Source organism: Nyctereutes procyonoides, unplaced genomic scaffold (assembly GCF_905146905.1).
Source record: "Nyctereutes procyonoides isolate TBG_1078 unplaced genomic scaffold, NYPRO_anot_genome, whole genome shotgun sequence".
In the NCBI taxonomy this organism is placed as follows: Eukaryota; Metazoa; Chordata; class Mammalia; order Carnivora; family Canidae; genus Nyctereutes; species Nyctereutes procyonoides.
This window is the reverse complement of record NW_026575159.1, coordinates 22,286,428-22,309,663: the sequence shown is the minus strand read 5'-3', so window position 1 is coordinate 22,309,663 and position 23,236 is coordinate 22,286,428. Positions and strand designations below refer to the sequence as shown.

Genomic DNA, 23,236 nt, shown 5'->3' with positions numbered 1-23,236 from the left:
AAGAAGGGCCAAATAAGCGTAATGCTTTAATTGACTTGATTTAACCTGAAAGATCACACCAGATACAGCACTCGATGTTGTATACTGCTTAATAGTAGAGATTTATTTTTTTTTAATAGGACTCTGTTGATGCCTCAACCTTTGGATCCAACTGTTGCAAATGAACTCAAGAGTTATCTGAGTCTCACTTAGTGTCCAGGCCTTGGGGATTGTGTTCCTGGGAGACCCTTCTTTTTTTAAGCCCCTCTTAGGCCTTTTTATTTGCAGTGTAAAATGTTGGATTGAAGGTGAATTCCAAGGTCCCTGCCATGCCTAAAATTAGGTGAATCATCAGGTACCCGTTAATGCACGTGTCCCATTAAATAAAAATGCTAAGTAAGTACTATAATGGATAGTGCAGACATTTTCTCTAAGGCTGTGGGTTTAGATAGACCAGAGCAAGGTAGCATTCTCCCCTCCACCTTGGTCTGTACATTAAAATGGAAGGAGGGATGCTTTCTCATTAAATCTGTGTTCTGGGCAGCCCGGGTGGCTCAGCGGTTTAGTGCCGCCTTCAGCCCAGGGCCTGATCCTGGAGACCCGGGATCGAGTCCCATGTCAGGCTCCCTGCGTGGAACCTACTTCTCCCTCTGTGTCTCTGCCTCTCTGTGTGTGTGTGTGTGTGTGTGTCTCTCATGAATAAATTTTTTTAAAATCTTAAAAAAAAAAAAACAAACCTGTGTTCTGAGACGCCTGGGTGGCTCAGCAGTTGAACATCTGCCTTGGGCTCAGGGTGTGATCCTGGGGTCCAGGGATCAAGTTCTGCATCGGGCTCTCTGCGGGGAGCCTGCTTCTCCCTCTGCCTAGGTCTCTGACTTTCTCTATGTGTCTCTCATGAATAAATAAATAAAATATTTTTTAAAAAATCAAAAATTTGTTCTAACATGAAATTGGCACCAGAATTTCAGAGTTAGCTGCTAAACCAGCTAAGGTGCTTCTTAACTTGGACCATATTGATTCTTTCTCAGAAAAGTGGTGGTGTTTTTTTGTTTGCTTTTTGGTTTTTTAAATCTTATGCAAGGTCTTTTCTTCTGCAGCCTCAAAACTCAAAACTTTATCACACTGTAAGGTCATGTTTGACATCCGCATCGTTCTGTCTAAAGGCCTGTATTTCAGATAGTTGGTTACACAATTAATCATTTTGGCTACTTTGGTGAGGTGGGTTTATGTCTCGCCTCCTCACATAGCTCATCTCATTCCTTGGTTTTAGGGCAGTGTCCATGTTGGGAGTTTGAAGTAGGGTTATGGCCCTAGGACTGCGTTAACTCAGGCTGGACCAATGCCATCTCTTTGACCAGCTGCACCTGTTTGAGTGCATTACCTTGTGCCAGGCACTATGCCCAACTCGTGCTAGCACTGGGGGTATAGTGGTGACAAAACAGCATGGGCTCTGCCCCTGTGGGGCTGCTGATGTTTAAGGAAGTACACAAATCACTGTGCAATTACAATTATGTATGTGCTATAAACAAGAAGCACAGGGTCCTGAGCACTCTCACAGCAGGGCATCCAACCTAGTTCACTCAGAGTTCAAATGCATGGACATGATGAAGAGCCCAGGAAAGCGGTTGGGGAAGCTGGAGGCATTAAGAGCCCTGTATGATCAAATGCAAGATGGGAACAGGTGAAGAATTCAAGATTAAGCCTGCGAACAGGGTTAGGGTCCCTGTGAGTTGATAAAGTTCAGGGCACCAGGCCTTCCTTGGCAAATTCTTGCCTCTTTCCCTCTAATTCCCCAAAGCCAAAGGAATTATTCTTTCCCTTAAAATCTCCAGGCCATATGTCTGTATCATTTCTTTGGCAGTTGTGTGTTGATTTGTATGGTAATAAGGCAGTGTGTCTTTTACCTGTCCCCCAAAGGGAAGGCTGTTCCCTATACTTGGTGTGTCTCCTTCCCAGTGTGGATGGAATCGTCGATCAGGTGGCTAATAAAAAGGCCTATAGCTCACCAGTTAACCTTAGTATGTGAGACTCATCCTTCTTGCATCCACAGCAGCAGATGAAAAGAAGGCTCAGGACCTGTGGGAACAGTAACAGCTAAGAGCCCCATGTGCCCTTTGTGCTCAAATTCACCAAAGCTTCCATCGATTGAGGCAATGAATGGGGGAAGCCTATTAACTTGGGAATAGTTTAAGAGATACTAGCTTGTAATTAAAAGTTCAAGATAAATCGGCTTTTCTTCCCTGCATCTAATTACCTAGTTTTCTTTCTGCCCCTGTGATTCTGTTTCCATTAAGAGAGCCTTCTATTTGCTTCTGCACCTCCTGCCCTTTCTTGTGCTCTCCTTCAGAATCACTCCCTGCCCCCATGGTCACTTCTGTTTCTCTTTTATCTTTCTTCTGGCTACATGCTTCCCCTTTTGAAGGCCAGCTTTTTAAACAAAATGGCTCAAAACATTGAAGGAAAATTTAAAGAAATATTGTATCTCTTCTTTTAACCTCTGTGAGTCTCTCTGCCATTTCCCCACGGGGATACATATTGTCTATTAGTGGCATTCTATTATAGATACAGTTTTGTAATTTGCTTTTCTAAAATAGTCAGAAATTTTCGACCAGCAAGTGTTAATTGAGCTCCTACTATGTGCTGGACATCGTTCTAGTGGCTGAAGTAGATAGATCAGTGAACAAACCAGACATAAAATCCTGCTCTCATGGAAGCTTCCACCTGGTTCATGGAAGAGAGACAACACACATAATATAAATTCTTTTAAGAAGTGACCACTGTTACAGAAAGAAACAGGAGGATTAAAGAAGATCAGGAGTATTTATAAAATATTTTCCCATGTTACTACCATCTTCCTGTGTACTTAGGGGTTGTATATTATCCTTGATGTTGATGGATTATATTTTATTTAGAGCATTTAGAGCCTTAGGACTATAAACTTTAAATTTGGAGAGGACTTATGAATCATTGCAAACAAATCCTTCGGTTTTGAGGTGAGGAAAACAGGTCCAGAGAAAAGAAATGACTTGCTCAGAATTATACAGCCCCTAAGTGGCAGAGCAGGGGCTTTTACATTTTAATTAAATTGATTTTCGTTAATTCTAAAGACAGTTCTTTCAGAACCCTGCTATGCTGTTTCCCTATGTGGGAAATTGAATTTGTTTCTGGTTTTTATTATAAATAATGCTACGATAGGCAGCTTTATACCAATACCATCTTAATGAAAGCAAGTTAATAATAACAGTAATAATAATAAATAATAGAAAAGGCTAATATTTATTGAGCACTTACATTTGCCAGGCACTGTGCAAAGTGCTTTACAGGAAATAACTTAAATCTGACAGCGAGTACCATTACTTTCCTGTTTTTTACAGATGAGGAAAATGAAGGGATTCAGATTCAGGGCTGAGTACTTAGTCACTATGATGTACAGTCTTCCATGTTCGGATACAAAAGCTGCCAATTTCAAAAAGCAAGATAATCACTAATGCACATCTATTTAAACATTTAGGAGTTTTCCAAGAATGTTGACATATTAGGTTTAACTGTATGTAATTGCTGTTTTTAATAGAGTAAAACGTGATTGACCGTTGGCAGTTTCTTATGTTCCATCCATTATTTCGTTTAATCCTCACAATAACAGTGAATTAGGTGGTACTGTGCCTGTCTTATAAGTGAGTGACCTAGTATTTTAGATGGAGCTTGGACACGGAGTGATTTAATGAATGTTTGTGGAGAGATAGGAGGAAGGGGGGACGGGAGGCAAGGAAAGCAGCGTGACCGAGGCCAAGTGACCAGCTGCTAATACCTGGCTCAAATCCTGGTTCCGTGTCTTAGTAGCTTTATGACCTCCAGCAAAACACTTTAAATTCCTTGTACCTCATTTCTCATCTGAGAACTGTCATTATAAAGATTGAATTATAACACGGATGGAAATCATTTTGTTCAAAACTGGCAGAAACGAAGCAATCGATCCGAGGTGGTGGTGGTTGCTTCTGCCATTATATTTGAAAACAAGCCCATCTCTTTTCCCCAACCATGGTGTTTCTGTAAAACACACAAAGAAGCTTTTTAGAAGGGCCTGGGTAACTTAATGACCCTTGACACAATTGGGGATTCTTTTTCTTTATAGATAAAGTTGTCCTCTAACTGGGATGGGGTGCCCTATACGATGAGTAGAGCCACAGAGATGAACCTCTGTTTGGGTTTCTGGGTCATGGTGGGGTGAGGTCCGGGAACAGATGGCCCACCCAGCTGTTCTTCTCCCTTCCGTTGCCCAGTGCCATTTCAGATTCGATGACATCTTGCCCCCTTCTTCAGGTGACCCCTCTCCTGCGTGTGTGCATCTTGATAAGGTGGCCCAGCCACAGTGGGGGTGGACCAGTGGTGGGCAAGGCAGTGAGTGCCCTTGAGCACTGAGCAGTCTTGCTGGAGTGGGGTCTGCTCCTCTGGTCTGCTTTACCACCCAGCCTTTGCTCCTGGAGGGGAGTGACTGTCAGAGCTGAAAATGCCAAGTGGCTCCTGAACCACACCATGGGCTGAAAGAGCTGCTTGTGGGAAAGGGTGGTGTTTCCTGAGCCTGCCTGCCCTCTTTGGGTTTTTCTGCAGCCAGCTCTCTGTCTCCAAATGGGGCAGTGGTTTTCAGGCTGCAAACTGCTTAGGACATCCCTAAGGCCTGTGAACCAGCTTGTCCATCTAGGGAAAAACCTGCCTCAGGGCAGGGCTTGGGAGGAGAAGCCAAGGCTTGCAGAAAGCCTCTTCCTCTTTTTACATTAAAATCTTGGCAAGAAAATACACTCTTTATTTCTGTCCCCCGTATCAGCCGCAGATTCTCTAACTGAACTCTCAGGGATCGTCCTGGCTTCATCATACGTCAGCTTTTCCGGCTGCAAACAATTTTGCTTCTGCAGTCGATGGGGACTCTAATAACTCCAGGTGGTGAATGGGCGGTGGGGAGTACGGTTCTGCAGAAATACAAGCTCTAAAGCAATACAAACACAGAAGAAAAAAATGGGAAGCTTGTCAAGAGGGAAGTACTGTATTAAAATGTTTTACCTGTATTGACATTGAAGAATCCTCCCCTTTAGCTTAACGCTAGGAGATGTGTTAAATACTTTATGGTACAGCGACATGGGCTGAGTATTATAGAGCCTTTAATAAGAGGGCAGCTGATGTATCTTTATTAAGGAAAGGTGATTAAGATATACCATGAATCATATGAAACACAGCAGATTAGTTTAGGATATGAACCATTTTTATAAAAATATATGCATTATCTTTATATAGATATAGAAAAAGCATTTGGAAGGGTATCCACATGGTGGGAGGTTGGATCATGTGTTTATATTTTCTTCCTTTTGCTCATCTGTGTTTTCCAATTTTTTCTGCAGTCAACATGTGTTATTCATATAGTTAGGGTGAACGGGAGGTATTGGGGGGCTGGGAACCTCCTTTTTTTACCCAGTCATTCCCTATACTTTATTGAGGGTCTCCTAGGAGCTGGGTGGGCAGGTATTGGAAAAGGCAAGATAGCTCTGGCCTCTGCCTTCACAGAGCTGGTGTTTCTGTAGCAGGCTTTTAAAAAACATTCTTTTGGGGTGCCCAGGTGGCTCAGTTGGTTAAATGTCTGCCTTCGTTTGGCTCAGGTCATGATTCCAGGATCCTGGGATGGAGCCCCCCCATCGGGCTCCCTACTCAGTGGGGAGCCTGCTTCTCCCTCTCCCTCTGCCCTTCCTTCCTGCTTGTGCTTGCTCTCTCTCTCAAATAAAATCTTAAAAAAAATTTTTTTTTAAGCTAAAAAATAAAAATATTTACAGGTTGTAATAAGTACCATGAAGGCAAAAAAGCCAGTAATCTAGGACTGACAGGAGAGAGGAGAGGGATGGGGAGGACCACTTTGAGGAGGTGACCCATGAACCTGAAGGCCCAGAAACAGCCACTTGAAGAGGCTGGAAGGCATATTGGAGGCACAGGAAAGGACCAGCTGTGAGAGCCTGCCACCTTCCTGCAGGTCACCCAGAGGGCTGGCAAAAGTGGTTGTTGTGGAACTGCCTACAGTGGGAGAAATGTTACATTTGGAAAATATGACAGAGGCTCACAGACAGAGTCTTGTAACTCAGGAGAAATATGGCCCTAAGGATAACTTTGTAACTCCTGAGAGATCGGTTAATGTTTTGCTAGATAACAGGAAGGTATTAGGGGTTGAGTTGTTGGCTTTGTACTTTGTGGCTTTTGGGTAGCTCTGATGCCATCTTTTGTGCCTGATAGGCCTTGATTTCTGCCCTGGGGATGCTCTGGCCTTTTTCCCCTTTCTCCTTCTGGATTTGTGAAATTTTCCCATTGGATGCTTGGGTGTAAGGCAGGACACTGGAGTCTTAGTCCTTAGTCTTTGAACCACTGGCCATCCTGGAAATGTTTGGGAGGGTGCCTCCTGGAAATATTTGGGAGGGTGCCTCCTCCTCAAGGATTTGGTGTTCAGTACTTCCACCAACAGGAGGAGGGAAGTGGTTGATAGAAGTCCCTGAAAGTTAGGTTGAGGACTTAGACAATGATTTTGAGTTAACTATGGTAGCACCATCCAGAGTCCTCTCTAGGAGCAATCAGAGCAATACAAATCAAGAAACATAACAATGTTCAGATCCTCTAACCCAGAAACTTCAGTCCAAGGAAGATATGTGGAGATTTTATATATATATAAAATTATTATATATATATGTAAGTATAATATATGTGTAAATATAATGCATGTGCTATATTTTTTATGTATATATATATATATATATATATATATATATATATATATATATTAAATCGAGAGAAACCAAGAATACAGCAATGTCTATAACGGCAGTAACAGTCATTAATGGCATTGTGCTTTGGGGCTTTGAACATGTTTTCCTATAAAGTACTTATGAGAGCTTTGCAACATTCCTGTGAACAAGGTTCTTAGGCCGGTTTCCCAGATGGGAAATGAAAGGTTAGAGAGGTCATGTGAGTGACCCTGGCACACTCTGGCAGATTTGGTCTCTGATCTCTAGTATGTGCATTGTTGCCTAGTGGGTTTGCTCAGAAACTCCCAAGAAAATGATGAGAGTTCAAGAAAGGGTAGGAAAGGGGCCAAGCCCGAAAATCATTATTGAATTTAATGCATGCTTAGTTCTGTCCGAGGTGTTTGTAAATTTTATCTGGGTCAATCTTTACCCGGGTACTTGTGGGGAAAAAGGCTCTGAGAGGTTGAGTAACTTGTGTAAGTTGTAGAACAGGACTCAGACCCTAGCTAGGCTGAATCCAGAGCTTTGAGGTGGTTTCTGCTCTGCCGTATTGTGCTCTGCTTCATGAGAATGCATTGCTGGATGAGTGAGTAAATGTGAGGCTGAGGTGTTCTTTCCCTCAGCTCTGCATTTGCTGGGGCCTTTCCCACCAGAGCTGGAGCTTCGCTGGCCCTTGGGGCCACATTTTTCCAACACCCTTCACCTAAAGGCTCTCTTCCCTCGCACAACTCATCCCTTGCAAAATACTCAGAACCAAATGAGTCGAGGGTAAACCAGGCACACAGGGTGTGAACGTTTAGCAACTGAAGGAAATGGAGCTATTTCAACATGATGCAATATTCTGCAGCCATTAAAATGATAAATGTGACTGTAGAAATATGAAACGGTATTGGGTAATTGTTGCACGGATCTGAAGATAGCAGTTAAAGCAATGTGCATTCGCATGATTAAAGGAGGCTTCGAAGAGGACAGGATTGAAAACTGTGTGCAGGACACCTGGGTGGCTCAGCGGTTTGGCGCCTGCCTTTGGCCCAGGGTGTGATCCTGGAGACCCCGGATCCAGACCCACGTCAGGCTCCCTGCATGGAGCTTGCTTCTTTCTCTCTGCCTGTGTCTCTGCCTCTCTCTCTCTGTATCTCTCATAAATAAATAAATAAATAAAATCTTAAAAAAAAAAAAAAGAAAAAAGAATACTATGTGCGGGTATTGGGATTGAGTGCTATCACTTTCTGGTTGGTCTGCCAAGCTAGAAATGTCAGGGCCATGTCCCACAGCTCCTGCAGCTGCTTTCCCCAGATTCAACTAGTCATGAATTCCTATAGGTTTGACATCAGTATCTTAATTCTGATGCTCATTTTTTAAAAAGATTTTATTTATTTATTTGACAGATTGAGCACAAGCAGGGAGAGTGGTAGGCTGAGGGAGAGGGAAAGGCAGGCTTCCCACTGAGCAGGGAGCCTGATGTGGGGCTCAATTCCAGAATCCTGGGATCATGACCTGAGCCAAAGACAGATGCTTAACCAACTGAGCCACCCAGGCACCCCTCTGGTGCCCATTCTTGCTCTCCACTGCCAGCTTCCAAAAGAAAGCAGCCTCTCATTATCTCTCGCCTGGACCGAGCAGCAGCTTTAGTAGTCCTTGGGCCCCCATCCTCATTCCCACTGTAGTCGGTATTGGACACTGTCATCAGAGTGATCTTGATATAAAACACATCTGATTATATCTCTCCCTTGCTGAGAAGCCTCTGTTTACTTGTTACTGCTTTCAGGAGGGCAAGTTCAAACTCCACAGGATGGTGGTTGAGGTGATCTTCCCCGTCTCACCCAGTCTTCCCTCCAGCATGTCATAAACTCCCCTTCCTGTGCCCATGTGCCTTCTGTTTTCATTCCTTTCCGGATCCCAAGACCAAGCCCATCGTCCCAAAAGCTTCCACAGCTGTCCCCGGCATGGTTGGTTCTTCACTCTCCTGGATTACCAGGACTTGTGTGCTGTGTTGTTATGGTTGGGTCACTGAATTCTGAGGCCCTCCAGGGCAGGCACAGTCTGTCTACTGACCTCCACTCCAGACCTCAGCATGGTGCCTATGACCTAGTAGAGGCACAAAATTGTGTGTTGATTGAATGAATGATTAAGTGAAACAATTTATTCTTTATAATGTGAGGAAACAGAATCTAAAGACGAGATCTGGAACTTCTGAAATTTACAAAAGCACAGTCAAGTCATGTAAATGGACAAACTGTGGAGTTGACAGATTGGGTTTGAATCCTGGATCTCCTATTGAAGCCTTGATGGCCTCATTTGTAAGATGGACATCATAGCAGTACCATAGAGGGTGGTTGTAAAAAGCAACAGAGGAAATGCAAGTAAAGTGCTTAGTACAGTGCCTGGCACACAGGAAGGACTCAAAAAAAAATGCTAACAAGCCACAGTGATTAAATCATCTAGAGCCTAGTGCTCTTATGTAAACCTCTTTTTTTTTGCATCGTTCTGCTTGTTTTTTCAACATAAAACTTTGACCTCAGCTGAAATGGGATTACATTCATGCAGGATGACGAAGAAAGCATTGGGGAAGCATAAATTCAGCACTTCTCTTAAGGTCTTGTTTTCTTTTCCCACTTTCAGGATCTCCCACGTGGGGTAGTGGTAGAGCTTACTTGTGAGTTGTGACACAGGCCAGGAGTGGGTCTAGGGCTGACAAGGAGAAAGGTGTCTCCAAAAATGCTATTCCACCCTCCTCACGGAGCTCATCCTATTTTACGGTTATCATTCATCAGTGGACTTTTCTTGGCTGGACTGTAAGCTCCCTCAGGCTGGCATCATGTTGGTGTTGCTCTCCAGAGATAAAATCAGGACAAATGGATGAAAATTGTTGGGTATCAGATTTCTGCTCATTGTAAGAGAAGAGGTTCCTCACAATGAGAAGAGGCCAACCAGTGCAGTAATGAGTTCCGCATAATGGGATATATTTGAGCTACACTGAATGGGGTTGAGGATATATAGAAGATATATTTCTGCTATTATTAGGATATTGAGGTAGAGGTGTGTGGTTACTCAGAGCTCATATTTAAGGGATGGGGGAGGTGTATGAACTCTCTGCCTCTGGTACAAATTGAGGACAGTGGGTTTCTGTGGACCAGGGTTATTTAAGAATGGGTCTCAATGTGTCAGAAACACGGACCAAAGTTCTTGGATTATGAAGATTGTTCTGCCAGCAACAATGTTTGCAAAAATTTGGCTCCCTCAGTTTAATTGAAATTGATGAAAGATTATAATAGATACAGTATAGAACCCCTTAATCATCCTAAAGCGTGATAATTAGGGTAAATGACTGAGGCCTAGGACTCTTGGCTGTAGTGTGTGCCTTGAAAAAGCCATCTAATCTCTCTGTGACTCTTTTAGAGAATTTATTTATTTATTCATGAGAGACAGAGAGAGAAGCAGAGACATAGGGAGAGGGAGAAGCAGGCTCCATGCAGGGAGCCCGATGTGGGACTCCATCCCAGGACTCCGGGATTATGCCCTGAGCCAAAGGCAGATGCTCAACCACAGAGCCACCCAGGTGTCCCTTTCTGTGACTCTTCTAACACCTTTCTATTATAATAGTATGGCTCATACCATGTAGTCTCCAAGTAACTCAGGAGGAAGACAAAAGGCTAAAGGTTGCCCTTGTGTATTTGGGGCAAAGAGTGATTTCTTGGCCACATTTGGCCTGGATAGTTTCTGGGATTTTACCTGTTTGACCAAAACCACAGCTCGTAACCTGGGTTTCATAGGTAAGCGCTCAGGGTCGATAAATCGCCTGAAATTGTATGCAAATCTGTGCTCATTTTTCTGTGGAAGAAAAAGCCCCATGCTTTTGTGGGATTTTCAGTAGAGGCCTTGACCCCAGAATATTCAGAACCATTTACCTCCGTGGTGATGATCGGTTCAAACTGAAAATATTCCAGGGTGGGGGAGGGGGGAGGTGATTACATCCGTAATCATTTATATTTCGGGTTAATGAAAAAAAAAAATCTCAGAGGTTCGTAGCAGGATTAGGATGTACACCAGGTAGATGGGATGTCCCGGTTTTTTATGTATAGAGGGAGCATTCATGTTCCAGGGTGAAGGGTAAGATTAGAGGAGGGAGATGCTGTGTGCCTTGGGCCACATCCAGATTCTCCGCACCCCACCCCCCACCCCCAAGCATTTTTGCCCAGAGCGGAACCCTAGAGCAAAATCTCATTTATCCCAAATTGCCAGGCGTGGCAAGGTGCAAGTCTCAGGTGGCGCCTAATTTCTGCCCTCAGGCTGAGCATTTAGCACCTCCCCGGGGCGCCTCCACGAGGCCACCGGAGGCCGTCGCGGTGCAGCTCGGGGCCCCGGGGAGCCCGCCAGCGCTCCCGTCCGCGGGGCGAGCGCGGCTGGGGCTCCGCACCTGGCGGGCGGCGAAGGGCTGCCCCCGCCCGGCCCCCCCCCCGGCCCCCCGGCCCTTGCAGGCTTGCTCGGGAAGCGGTGGCAAGCGCCAGCTTCGCCCAGTGCAGCACAAAGAGTCGGGCGCCGCCAGCTGCTGCCACGTCCGAGCGCGCTGACCCGAGGCGGCTCACCCCTCACCTCGGAGCCTCGCCTTCCCTCCTGTAAAACCGGGAGCCTGCAAGACTCGCGCCCGCCCGAGGCCGCCTCCGCGCGGGGTGCTGCCCCTTTAAGGAGGGCGGGCGGGGGTGGGGCGCGGGGGCGGCGGCCGCGCCCCCTCCCTCCCCTCCGGCGCGCGTCGGACCACCTGTCCCCGGCCTCGCCCCGCCCCCTCCGGGAGGGGCGGGGCGGGGGGCGGGGCAGGAAGGCCGAGGATTTACCTTGCGGGGCGCGCGCGCGGCGCATGCGCACGGCCGGACAGGTCCGCGGCGCCCTCACTTCCTGGCATTGCCCCCTCCCCCTCCTCGCCGTTACCCTGTACATCCGGGTCACTTGCCCTCCCCGCTCGGAGCCGCCGCCGCCGCCGCCGCCGCTGCTGCCCGGCTCGTCGCGGCGCCGCCACAGGGGCAGGTGCGGAGGGGCTCCCGGTCCGGCCGCCGCCGCCGCCGCCGCCGCCGCCCCGCTCCGGGCCCGGGGCTCCCTCTAGCGCCGCTGAGGAGCCGCCGCCGCCGCGGCTCGAGGAGGGCGGAGGAGCGGGGCTGAGACTGCCCGGAGGCTCGCGCGGACGGTGAGTGGCGGCTGATCTTCACCGTCTCCCGGGTCCCTCGCGCCCCCCGCCGCCCGCCCCCCTTCCCGGGCCCGCGGGGCGAGAGGCGGGCGCGGCGGGGGCCCCCGGAGCCCCGGGCCCGCCCCCGCCCCCTCCCCCCGCCCCCCGCCCCCCGCCCCCCGCCCCCCGCCGGCCCGGCCCCGCCGGCGCTCATTCATTCCCACCTCCTTTCTTCCTCCGCTTCCTCCCCGCGCCCGCGGCTCCCCGCGCGAGCCCGCCTCCCCCCTGCCCGCCCCTCCCTCCCCCATCCACACCCCCTTTCCCCCCGGAACCGGCCTCCGGGGTCACCCGCGTGCGGGCTGGCGTCTCTAACTGCCCCCTCCGCCCCCCCGGCCCCTGCGCCCTTCCACCTGCGCGGCCACGCCGCCCGCCCGCGCCCGCGCCGCGCTCACCTGGGCGCCCCGAGCCCGCAGCCTCGGGCCTCGGGCGTGGTCTTCACGTGCCTTTAAACACACGCTCACACCTTCTACTAGGATGACCCCAAACGTGTGACTGTCAAAAAGCGGTAGTTGAAGCGGCGATTGCTCTGTGTGTGTGTGTATCTCGGGGCTATTCTGGGCTGCACCAAATACCTTTTTCTTTCTTTTTCTTTCTTTTTTTTTTTTTTTACCTCCCCCCACCCCCACCCCCGGAGGGGTATCTATGATGGACTGATTTCTCTCTGAAGGTAAATTTTGACAGAAGTGGCAATTGCTCTGTGTGTGTGTAACTCATGGCTATTCTGGGCTGTACCAAATACCTCTTTTCTCTTTTCTTTTTTTTTTTGTCCTCCCTCCCCCTGCCCGGAGGGGTATCTATGATGGACTGATTTCTCTCTGAATGTAAATTTTGGCATTCTTTTCTTTTCTTTCTGATTTTTTTCTTTTTTTAAGATTTACTTGACAGAGTAAAGCACAAGCCAGGGGAGTGGGAGAGGGAGAAGCAGGCTTCCCCCACTGAGCAGGGAGCCCAGTGCGGGGCTTGATCCCAGGACCCTAGGACCGTGACCTGAGCAGATGGCAGATGCTCAACCAACTGAGCCACCCAGGCGCCCTCGCCCCCCCGATTGTTACTCTTTCCGCTCCTCTCCGCATTCCTGCTCGCTTGTTTGCCAGGACCGATTTGCAACATTACCTGTTACTCCCACTGTTTGTTGGTGAGACTTGTCCCTCGTCGAATTTGCCAGCCGCAGTTACCGGAGTGTCCCCCTGCCGCGTGCGGAAAGCACTGATGAAATGCGTGGATTCTTGCAGTGCCACGAAGTGCCATTCCGGGGGAGACCGAGATTTTTGGGATTTGTTTACACTTTCTCCCCCCCCCCGCCCCCATCGCCACCCCCTTCCTGCCAATTTATGGAGTTTGCCATCGTTTTTTACTCCTTGATCTTTATGTGGAAAATGTGTATCAGTCAATTTTGTGTTCTTAAGAGTTTTGCAGTTTGGCAGGCTGACATTCCAGAGGAGTGTTTTATATAGCCGAAGGAATTTCAATCGCTTGAGTCTCTGGGGACTTAGTGCAAAGCATTTTAGACAAATGTACCTCAAGAAAAACACGCTGATCCTTTTAATGCTTTAATTGTATTTAATGATAGAAGCGTAGTGTCTAGAGCATCTTGATAACAGGTTTATTTGATAACCCCTTTTTTAAGTGTTGTAGTTGGCTAAAACTGTCTGATAAGCATTGGTATAATGAAATGATAGTCCCCTCCCTCTTTTTTTCATGGACCATCATTGTCCACAATAATGAAGTCAAAGGAAGGTTCTTAAAAGTCCTACAATATACCTACCTAGGCATCAGTATGGTATAATTGCTATTAACGTTAATAGCAACATTTTCTAACAACCCTTCTGGGGAGCTCGGTACTAAACAGGCACTTGGCCATTTGTTCTCTTTTAGGTTTTTGATAACCACTCTAGCAGTAAGATTTCTTAACTCATAGTTAGGATTACCTGCCTTTGGCAGAGCAATTTTGTTAGATAACACATTTTTAAATTTCTTAAAACTTTTAACAGTAACAGTTATTTAGCTGCTCCAGAAGAAGCTCTTGCTTCATAAGATGCTGGATCTATAGTGTAAACTCTAGATCATTTGATAGTTGAATAGAGGCTAGATTTTTCTCTTCTGTGAAACTGGTTCATCAAAGGGAGACATGATTAGTAAGTTGATTCTAATAGCCCCAGCAAAAATATAATTTCAGATTCTAAGATTAAGCAAATGTGGCTTATTTCTGATAGATTACAGGTGATACTTAATCAGACTTAGAATTTCCCATTTTTCTGAGCTTTTCCCAAAAATGGGATAAAAAAAATGTGTTACATAGTGTCACTCTTGAGATTATGTAACTCCTATTTGGAATGGTCATTTACCATAGTAAGTAATTGATTGAGGAGTATAGAGGGATACTTATTTCATTTTACTCCTGGTTTCCTTGGGGAAAATACTGGGCTGTCACTTATATAAGGTTACTTAAATCATTAAGTATTGATGCACTTAACTGTTAGGGCCTATAATTTGCTCTCTTTCACTGTTTAAGGAAACAGAATTAGAATATTTGGAAATATTTATATTGTTAATGGAATTCACACTATTATTTTTGGTCTCCCTTTTTCTTTTACTGCACCAGAATTTAACCTGGTGCACAGTGGCTACTCAAATGTTTTGAATAATTGAAAGAATGGCAAGGTCAAAGAGTTTTTGACTATAACATCATTTTGTGATTATGTGGCAAAGTTTTGGGGGAAATGTTGATTGCTCTGAGCTGCAGTTTTCTCAAGTTTGTATATTTTGAGGATTGCTGTATTTGATTAAACTGCTTTGGGATTTTGGAGGAGAAAGTACAGTAGACATATTATTTTGTGTTACGCTTTAGTCCATTGGGTAGATTTGTTCACTTAGAATTGATTTTGGTATTTTGTGATTTTCATGAGCAATGTCAATTCAGGTTACGTCTTGTGCACTTAAAGTCACCATAAAATTCTTGGATGTGTAAGCTTATCCTATATTATGATAAGTTCACTAAAATTAGGTTACTTTTTCTTTTTGTTTTTAATTTTTTTTTTAATTTTTATTTATTTATGATAGTCACACAGAGAGAGAGAGAGAGGCAGAGACATAAGCAGAGGGAGAAGCAGGCTCCATGCACCAGGAGCCCGACGTGGGATTCGATCCTGGGTCTCCAGGATCGTGCCCTGGGCCAAAGGCAGGCACTAAACCGCTGTGCCACCCAGGGATCCCTGTTTTTAATTTTTTTTAAAAAAGATTTTATTTATTTATTCATGAGAGACAGAGGCAGAGACTCAGGCAGAGGGAGAAGCCGGCTCCATTCAAGTCCAATGTGGGACTCAATTCCGGGACTCCAGGATTACGCCCGGGGCTGAAGGCAGGCGCTAAACCGCTGAGCCACCCAGGGATCCCCTAGGTTAATTTTTCGAGGGATTTTTTTTCAGGTGGCTGAAATGGAAGAATGTGACCGTGGTTATGTAACATTTCAGTGGTGGTGGTAATGGTGGTAATAGTAATTAGCACAAAGTGTTTACTATTTGCTGGGTCAGGTTCTAAGAAATTCAACCTTTACAACAACCTTGTTGGGTGTTAGTATTCCCATGTCACAGTCTAGGAAACTGAAGTTACATAATAAGAGTAACACAGCTACTAAGTGATAGAACTTGGTCTTGGTTCTTTATTATACTGTGATAGTGAGCACCTACTATATACCAGGTTCTTTATACACATTAAGGTAGTTTTATAACCACCCTAGGTTAATTCCTAGTTAACTCCTCATTAACATTGAGAATGTCAGGCTCAGAGAGTTAGGTAACTTGTCCAAGTAGAGTGAGGAAGGCTGGCATAAACCCAGGCCTCTGTGATTTGTAGTCTTTACTAAAATTCTATTTCAAGGTACTAATTTGAGGTCCTGTATTTTATATTATATATTTAGAAGGCATGCTTAGAACAGCCAATCTGAAAACTTTTTCAGCTGACACAGGATGGAAAATGTTCACTTCTCTACTCTCTTGTGAGCATATATAGGATTATAATTTCTTGCTCACTGGCTGTAGCTTCACTCTTTTCCCACTCATGTAAGTATATTGGAATGCAAATGAGTGAAATTTGTAAAACTTTTTAAACAAGGAAATCATTCTTAGAATATTGATTCTTTAGAAACACACCTTTCTTGTGACACATCACATGTCTTGATAGTGGTACCATTTTTGAGAATGGCTTTTTTTCAAAGATGTTGTGATTTTGTTTAAGTAGAAGACCTAATACAAAGGTATATTTTTGTAGTTATTTATTTTGAAAAGATGACATTCACTGGTGGTGTTATATGCAACACTGAAGTTTTCAATCCTGTTCTCATATAATTCTAATTACACTGAATACTAATTTAAGTCAAAGATTTTAGGATATACTTGCTATAAAAAAAGCTATGACATTTTACCAGATATTATTATTTGGGGATTAGTTATGCATTTTCTCTGTTGTTTATGAGAGTAATAGAGAATTGAAGGCAGTAATTTAACCTGTGATTTACCAGGTCTTGAAGTGAATTTTACAGTTTGCTGATCTGGACTCTTATTGAGAGATTATACTCACTGTAGAATTTTAGTATGTATGGGTAGAAACATTGCATTTAAGCCCTGATTTGCCCTTGTCTGATAGTGTGAAGATTCTGAGATTATCTATGAAATGGGAATAATAATGTCTCTCACAATTCTTATGACATTTGAATGTTAATTTCAATGTAATATGGTAGGGATGGCAAAGTAAATTTTATTAAAGTAATACATTTCTTTGGTGGGGGTGGAGAGGGAGAGAAAGAATCTCAAGCAGACTCCCCAGTGGCTTGAGATTCCCCCTCCTCCAACACAGACAGGCGTTTGCTGTCTCTCTCATATAAATAAATATTAAAAAAAATAAAAAAACTTGTTTTTGATAATGTATTTTTTGACAGCTAGCATAATACTTGTTATATGGTTGTTATTGATCCCCCAAGTAGTTAGTGAGCACGTGAGCAGGCTTATAATAGTGAATAAAATATTAGTGGGCCCTCCTTAGAGTAGAAAATAGAGAAAGACAATGTGAGTTCAGGGCTATATGTTCCATAGGTACCCTTATGAGTCAGGGTAAAAGCCCATGTCGTAATGCCATTTTAAACTAACCTGAGGAGTGGGCCAGTAGTCAGGCAAAAAGGGAGAAATGCCTGGGCATAAGATGAGGGAGAGGCAAAAGCTTTGAGATAAGAGAGATCAGGTACATTTTAGAAATGGATACCGAATCTGTATGACTAATATAGGATGTAAAGAAGGGGTGGGAAAGAGGTACACAATAAATAAACTGTAAGCCTGACTGCCTGAGTTGTGTTAACAAGTTTAGGTTGGTTTGCACTGAAGGCTATGGGGAAACTTACAGGATTTTAAGGGAGAAGAGAGTGAAATACTCAGCTTTGTTCTGCAGCTTTTAGAGAATGGATTGAAAGTGAAGTAAGATTGAATACAAGTAGGCAATTTAAGAGACTTGTTGCTAACTAAGTCCAGGAAAGAATTAATCAGTATTTGAGTATTGGCATTGGAGGAATGGTATTAAGTCTATAAGATTTGATGATTTACTGGATGTAGGCTCTGTAGAGCCTGTAACTTTGCTTCTGGTGGTAGAGTATGGGATAAATTTTCCTCAAAGATCGTGTTACTATTTCATGTAAAGTTGAGATGCTTCTGGGGCTAAGACAAAGCTAGATGTATTCTCAAATATGCACTTTCAGTTGACTCTCTACATTGTTAGTTACAGAGTTTACCCATCCCAAAGTAAGCATACCAATATGGGTATTCCTAGGTATTCCCTGGGCTCTGCCCAAGTGGCGTAGGGGAACATAGGGCTCTGCCCTGTGATGTACTGTTCCATTTCTGCTGCGTTGGAAATGAAGCTGGGCCTTGAGTCTGTGCCTGCATATTCCTACAGCTTCTCAGAGTCCTATGGATGATGACTGAGGAGACAAACCATGAGGGAAACAGATCTCTAAGCACTCCCTATCTGGATCTAGGTTGATTGGAAATGAAAGAAAAATCTGCTTTTATCAGCTGCTATTCTACTGAATTAAGCTCTTACCTACCTTCTTTTGCAGTGGTTGCTCAGGATTCCAGATAATTTATTTGATTTGAGGAGAGAAGAGGAGCCTTACCTAACATTGGCAGTTGACACTTTACATACACTTTGGGGTCCTTTATTTGGCAAGGAGAGTTGGTAAAGTGAATGATAAATGCCGTTTTTGTAAGATAAGCCTGGAGGTGTGGAAACTGGGGCCCATTTGACCCCCATTAAAAACTGTCCTTTAGAGTAAGTCAAGGCGGGGGACAGTAGGTTAGAAAACCAAAGTAGGAATATGAGTCTGGGGACTCATGAGGCCTCCAAGAGTTAGGCATTCAGTTTCCACAAGAGGCCAGTAGCATGCTAACAGTTGCTTTAGAGAAGGAATATGCCTGATAAGTTGTGTCCTCCCCTTTGTAAATCTTACTCAAACCCTATTGATTGAATCTGGATGTTCCCTCCCTTTATAGGTAGGGTGGTGTCGCCATGGGTGCCTCTCTATATCTAGAAGAATCTTAAAGCTTTGAGTCCCTCTCAAAAGTTCCTTAGGCAGTGTACTGGTCCTGTAGCCTTCAGTCCATAGGGGTCAGGGAGACCTCAGCCCCATCCTTTATCATTTTTTTCTGCCAAGCAGGAGAATTTGGGAAGTAGAAGAGGAGGGTGTAGATGGGAGCACCAAGGGAGAGAGCAGCTATACCAGTAATCAAAACTTTGTGTTCATTTTTGGTTATTCCCTTATAGTTAAATCAAAGGAACTTCTAATACTTTTGGTCCAACTAAAATTTCATTTTGGCAGCAAGGCCATCATTACTTACAAAATCTATTTTAGTTTTGAGGATTCCATGGTTCAGCAGTCACAGCCACATTGCCTTTCATCTGGAGACACAGGGCTTGTTGCCTCATTGTCTTGGCATATCCCTTCCTCTGCCAGCCCAGAGGAGAATGAACAACCATCAAGTCACCATTTGGGTGGCTTATTTCAATTCCACTTCTCACTGCCTGGTTTCTCTAAACATTAATTCAACTCCTGTTTAACAGATACGGTAGTAGGGATCCATATTCTCACCTTCTCCCTACCTACCATCTGACCACTCTCAGATCTCAGAATGTCTTCCCATTTCTTAGAACTCTGCCCTTGGGCGCCTTTATCTTCTGTCTTCTAGAGAGTCATGGATGGCTCTCTCATCATCCCATCCTTACTGCCAATACTGTCCAGAACCATGATGGTTTGGGATCTTACCCTAATTGCAAGATAGTAAGTTACCATGTGCCATATTTTCATGGATGCTGGTAGAAAACATGAAACTCCTGTGTAAGAGATGGACAGTTTATTACTTTAATAGCAGTAGCCAGGACATCAGCATTTGAGATGTATTTTCTCCAAGGTAAGTTGATAACTGTTAACACTTGCTGAGAAAGTAATGAGTAACATATCCAGGCGTCTTTTGATTTGAAAAAAATCATGTTTTTTTAAGAATTTCAGGGACATTAAAGTGAAGTGTTAGAAAACCATCTTGGGTTGCAAGGTGTGAGATTACTTTGTTTTTGTTTATATCAAACTATAGTTCTCTACTTAAAATTCTGGAAACCTCTAACAAAACAATTTAAGCACTTAAAAAAATTATTTATTTATTTGATAGAATGAGAGAGCACAAATAGGGGAAGTGGCAGAGGGAGAGGGAGAAGCCCTCCACTGGAAGCCTGATACGGGGCTTGATCCCAGGACCTTGGGATCATGATCTGAGCCAAAGGCAGATGCTTGACAGCCTGAGCCACCCAGGTGCCCCTAATGAAGCACATTTTTAATGAGGCAGCTTTTCCTTTAGATCTTAAGACAGTGTAGATTTAGGGGAGTTAAGAGGGGTTGGCATAGTTGGAGGGAGGTTTAAACTTGGAGTTTTGTTTTTGGTTTTTTTTTTTTTAAGGGGAGTTGGGCTTCATTTTATCAATCGGCATTTTCTAACTCTTGTCCAGTTATTTTCTGTAAACAAACGTAAAACATTTTACTTTGAAAGCTAACTTGTTGAAAATTGTTACATTTAAACTTGTTTTGGCTTAAATATTTAATATGTTCTGGCATTATGTAAATACTATTTACCTAGTTGTTTTCTAAAGTACAGAAAAGTCAGCTTCATTTATTCTATTCATTTGGCTTAAAGTGTACATGAATGTACAGAGCTGGAAATGTAAAGAAATCTACCTACGGTGGCGCCATTTCTAAGTTATTAGTGGATAAAAGTTTGATGTCTAAGAATCAAGGGCTGAAGCATTTTGGAAATACTCTTTGATAATTGGGACTTCCTATATTAAAATGTGAATATAGTTAAACCCAAAGCTTTTCCTTTTTATTTATAGAACAGTATGTTGAAGCAATAGTCAAAATATGTAGCCTGGGGTTGGCAACCCTTTGAAATGGGTGTGCCAAAGTTCCGTTATAGTATGTGTCATGGTGACAACTGGCCAGTGTTCTGTCTTTGGTATGTGTCACTGACCCTTTAGTAGTCTATTAGCAAATTAAAAATTCGTTTAAGAACTTTGTTTTAGCTGATTTTCAGTGTTCTTTACAGCAACGTTTAAAAATTGTGTATATTTTATTAAAATGAAATCTAATTTTTTAAACCATTCTCAGTTTGCCTAGTTTGGGTAGGTAGATAGCTTATGATTTTAAATAATTAAAAAAATATTTAAACATTTCAAAGATTTCCCTAGTTGAGGTAAACAAGCAAAACTTAGTGAAGTCTTTTCACTGACTCTGGTCTCTCCGATCCTTTCTAGGGTCTTACTCGGGTCTTACAAGTGAGCTCTTTTTTTTTTTTTTCAAGTGTAACTGGTTTACAGTGTTACAGGAAACTGTCTTCAAGTCATAAAGTAAGACTAAACAGGTGCTGTAAGACAATTTATCCCAGACAGTTATAAGTCACGTGATTGGCAAATATTTTCTCCCAGTCTCTGCCTTGTCTTGTTATTTTCTTAATGGTATCTTTTGAGGTGCAGGGGTTTTGAACTTTGATAGAGTTGTTTAGTTTCTTTTTCTTCTAAGGATCATACTTTTGGTGGTGTGTCTGTCAAGTCTTGGCCCAACCCAGGGCTCTGAGATTTTATGCTTGTGTTTTCTTCCAAATGTTTTATATTTTGTAGTTTTAGCTCTTATGTTTGGGTCTGTGATCCACTTTTAATTAACTTCTTAGAAAAGATTTTATTTATTTATTGAGAGAGAGAGCATGTGGAGGGAGGGGCAGAGGGAGAGAGAGTCCCAAACAGAATCCATGCCAGTCACAGAGCTGATTGTTGGGCTTAAACTCCGGACCCTGAGATCATGACTTGAGCCAAAACCAAGAGTTGGATGCCCAACCTACTGAGCCACTCAGGTGCCTCTAATTAACTTTTATATATGGTGTAAGGTAGATTTATTAAGTTCATCTTTTTGTATTTAGATATCCCAGTTGTCTCAGTCCCATCTATTGAAAAGACTGGCCTTCCCCTGGTTGAATTGCCTTGGTATCTTTGTTGATAATTAATTGACCCTAGACATATGGGTTTATTTCTGGACTCTTTTTTCTGTTTTATTGGTCTTATATGTGTAGCCTTCTGCCAGTACCACATGTCTTGATTACTGTAGCTTTTCATGCCATATTTTAATAGCACAAATAGCATTCTTTTCTTATAAAATTATATGCACGGGGATCCCTGGATGGCTCAGCAGTTTAGTGCCACCTGCCTTGGCCCAGGGCGTGGTCCTGGAGTCCCGGGATCAAGTCCCACTTTGGGCTCCCTGCATGGAGCTTGCTTCTCCCTCTGCCTCTCTCTCTCTCTTTCTCTCTTTCTGTCTCTCTTGAATGAATGAATGAATGAATGAATGAATGAATAAAATCCTTAAAATAAAATAAAATTATATGCTCATTTGTTAAAAAAAAAAAAGAACATGAAAAAGTAAGCAAAAATGACCATCTAAGTAATCAGTGTTCTGGTGAACATCTTTCTAGCTATCTTTGCACATACATGCATGTTGTATGAATGCACATCCATCCTCCACAGTTATTCATAAAGACACATCAGTGTTTGCCCCACGCTCATTGTTCTTGTGTACTTTTTGAGTGAATACATTTATTGTCAACTTTAAGAGAGAACTGATTATTTTTCTTTCTTTAGGCACTTCTGTAATTCTGTGAGTTTTTACTGACATACACTTCTGAGAAGAGCAAAGATTCTTTGGGCTAAAAACTGAGTGCTTTTTTTTTCTTGGTAGCATGTTAATTTAAATTTATTTCTCACTTCATCTGCTGAAAGATGACTTTAAAACAAATTTTCTAATGTGTGCTCTTTTGAATGGACAGCAGATTATGTGTGGAACATTAACAAAATTAAACCCCAAATCCAGTTCTAAACATTTAAAGTTTCTATAAATCTGCTCTTGAGCATTAGAATAACTTTTTGGCAGTTGTGATTACCACTGTGGAGCCAGTAAATACTATATGTGTGGTGATAGAGTTTTATTTGCTATCATATAGCAAATAAAAGGACTGATCCCTGCTGCAAGTTTATTTTTGCCATGTTAATAAAGGAATAACACCTTTTGCTCTTTTGCATTTTGTGGATTCAGCCTGTAATCCTTGATAAAGTAGCCATTGTGGAACTGTGACCAAACTCTGAAACACTTTCTCATCTTGAGTGTAGGTCAGATCTCATGGTCAGAAACATCTGGCAGTGCAGAGCCATTAAAGGTTTTGAGTTTAGGGAGTGGCAATGACAGGTTTCAAAAAGCCACATTTACATTCATTTATTGGAAATTTGATGTTTGAAAAAGAAATGCTGAAATTTTGTAGAACCGGATTCCTCAATGAAATTAATAAATGAAGTGGTTTTGTACAAGATTTTAAAAAGAAAATTTAAGAAATATTCACATGACAAATGGACTCTTTACAGAAGGGAAAGTAGCATGCTAAAGCATTAACTGTGGCTAACTATGCAGTGGAATTATGGGTTTTTCTTCCTGCTTTTTGTGGAAAACTTAGTAAAATGCTAAATGTAACATTTAATAAGATGTTAAAATGAAACTCTTTTATTCTGAATTTGGCCCTAAGTTGAGAGATGCATATTTCTAAAGAGAATTTTAAGGATGCCATGCAGGAGCATAAATAAAGAGCCAGAAAATGGATTTGTGACCTCTAATACCTACCCCATCTGTTGGTATAAAGAATCAGGTAGC

The 23,236-nt window shown here is 43.3% G+C and overlaps 1 protein-coding gene and 1 non-coding gene across 11 annotated transcripts in view; both read left to right on the top strand.

Moving 5' to 3' along the window:
* Positions 1-23,236, top strand: part of CYRIB (CYFIP related Rac1 interactor B) — a 146,544-nt gene that overhangs the window by 57,611 nt on the left and 65,697 nt on the right. For 2 of the 10 annotated variants that reach the window (XM_055314105.1, XM_055314104.1), the window contains exon 1: positions 11,715-11,928. The exons of 7 other annotated variants lie outside the window; for them this stretch is intronic. The gene's annotated coding sequence lies outside the window, so the exon portion shown is untranslated. Of the gene's footprint in view, positions 1-11,714; positions 11,929-23,236 lie in introns of those variants that run through there. One more of the 10 variants, XM_055314096.1, reaches the window with a different exon arrangement.
* Positions 17,760-17,959, top strand: LOC129502695 (small nucleolar RNA SNORA73 family). The gene has a single exon (XR_008663017.1). It is a non-coding gene; the product is annotated as a small nucleolar RNA SNORA73 family (small nucleolar RNA).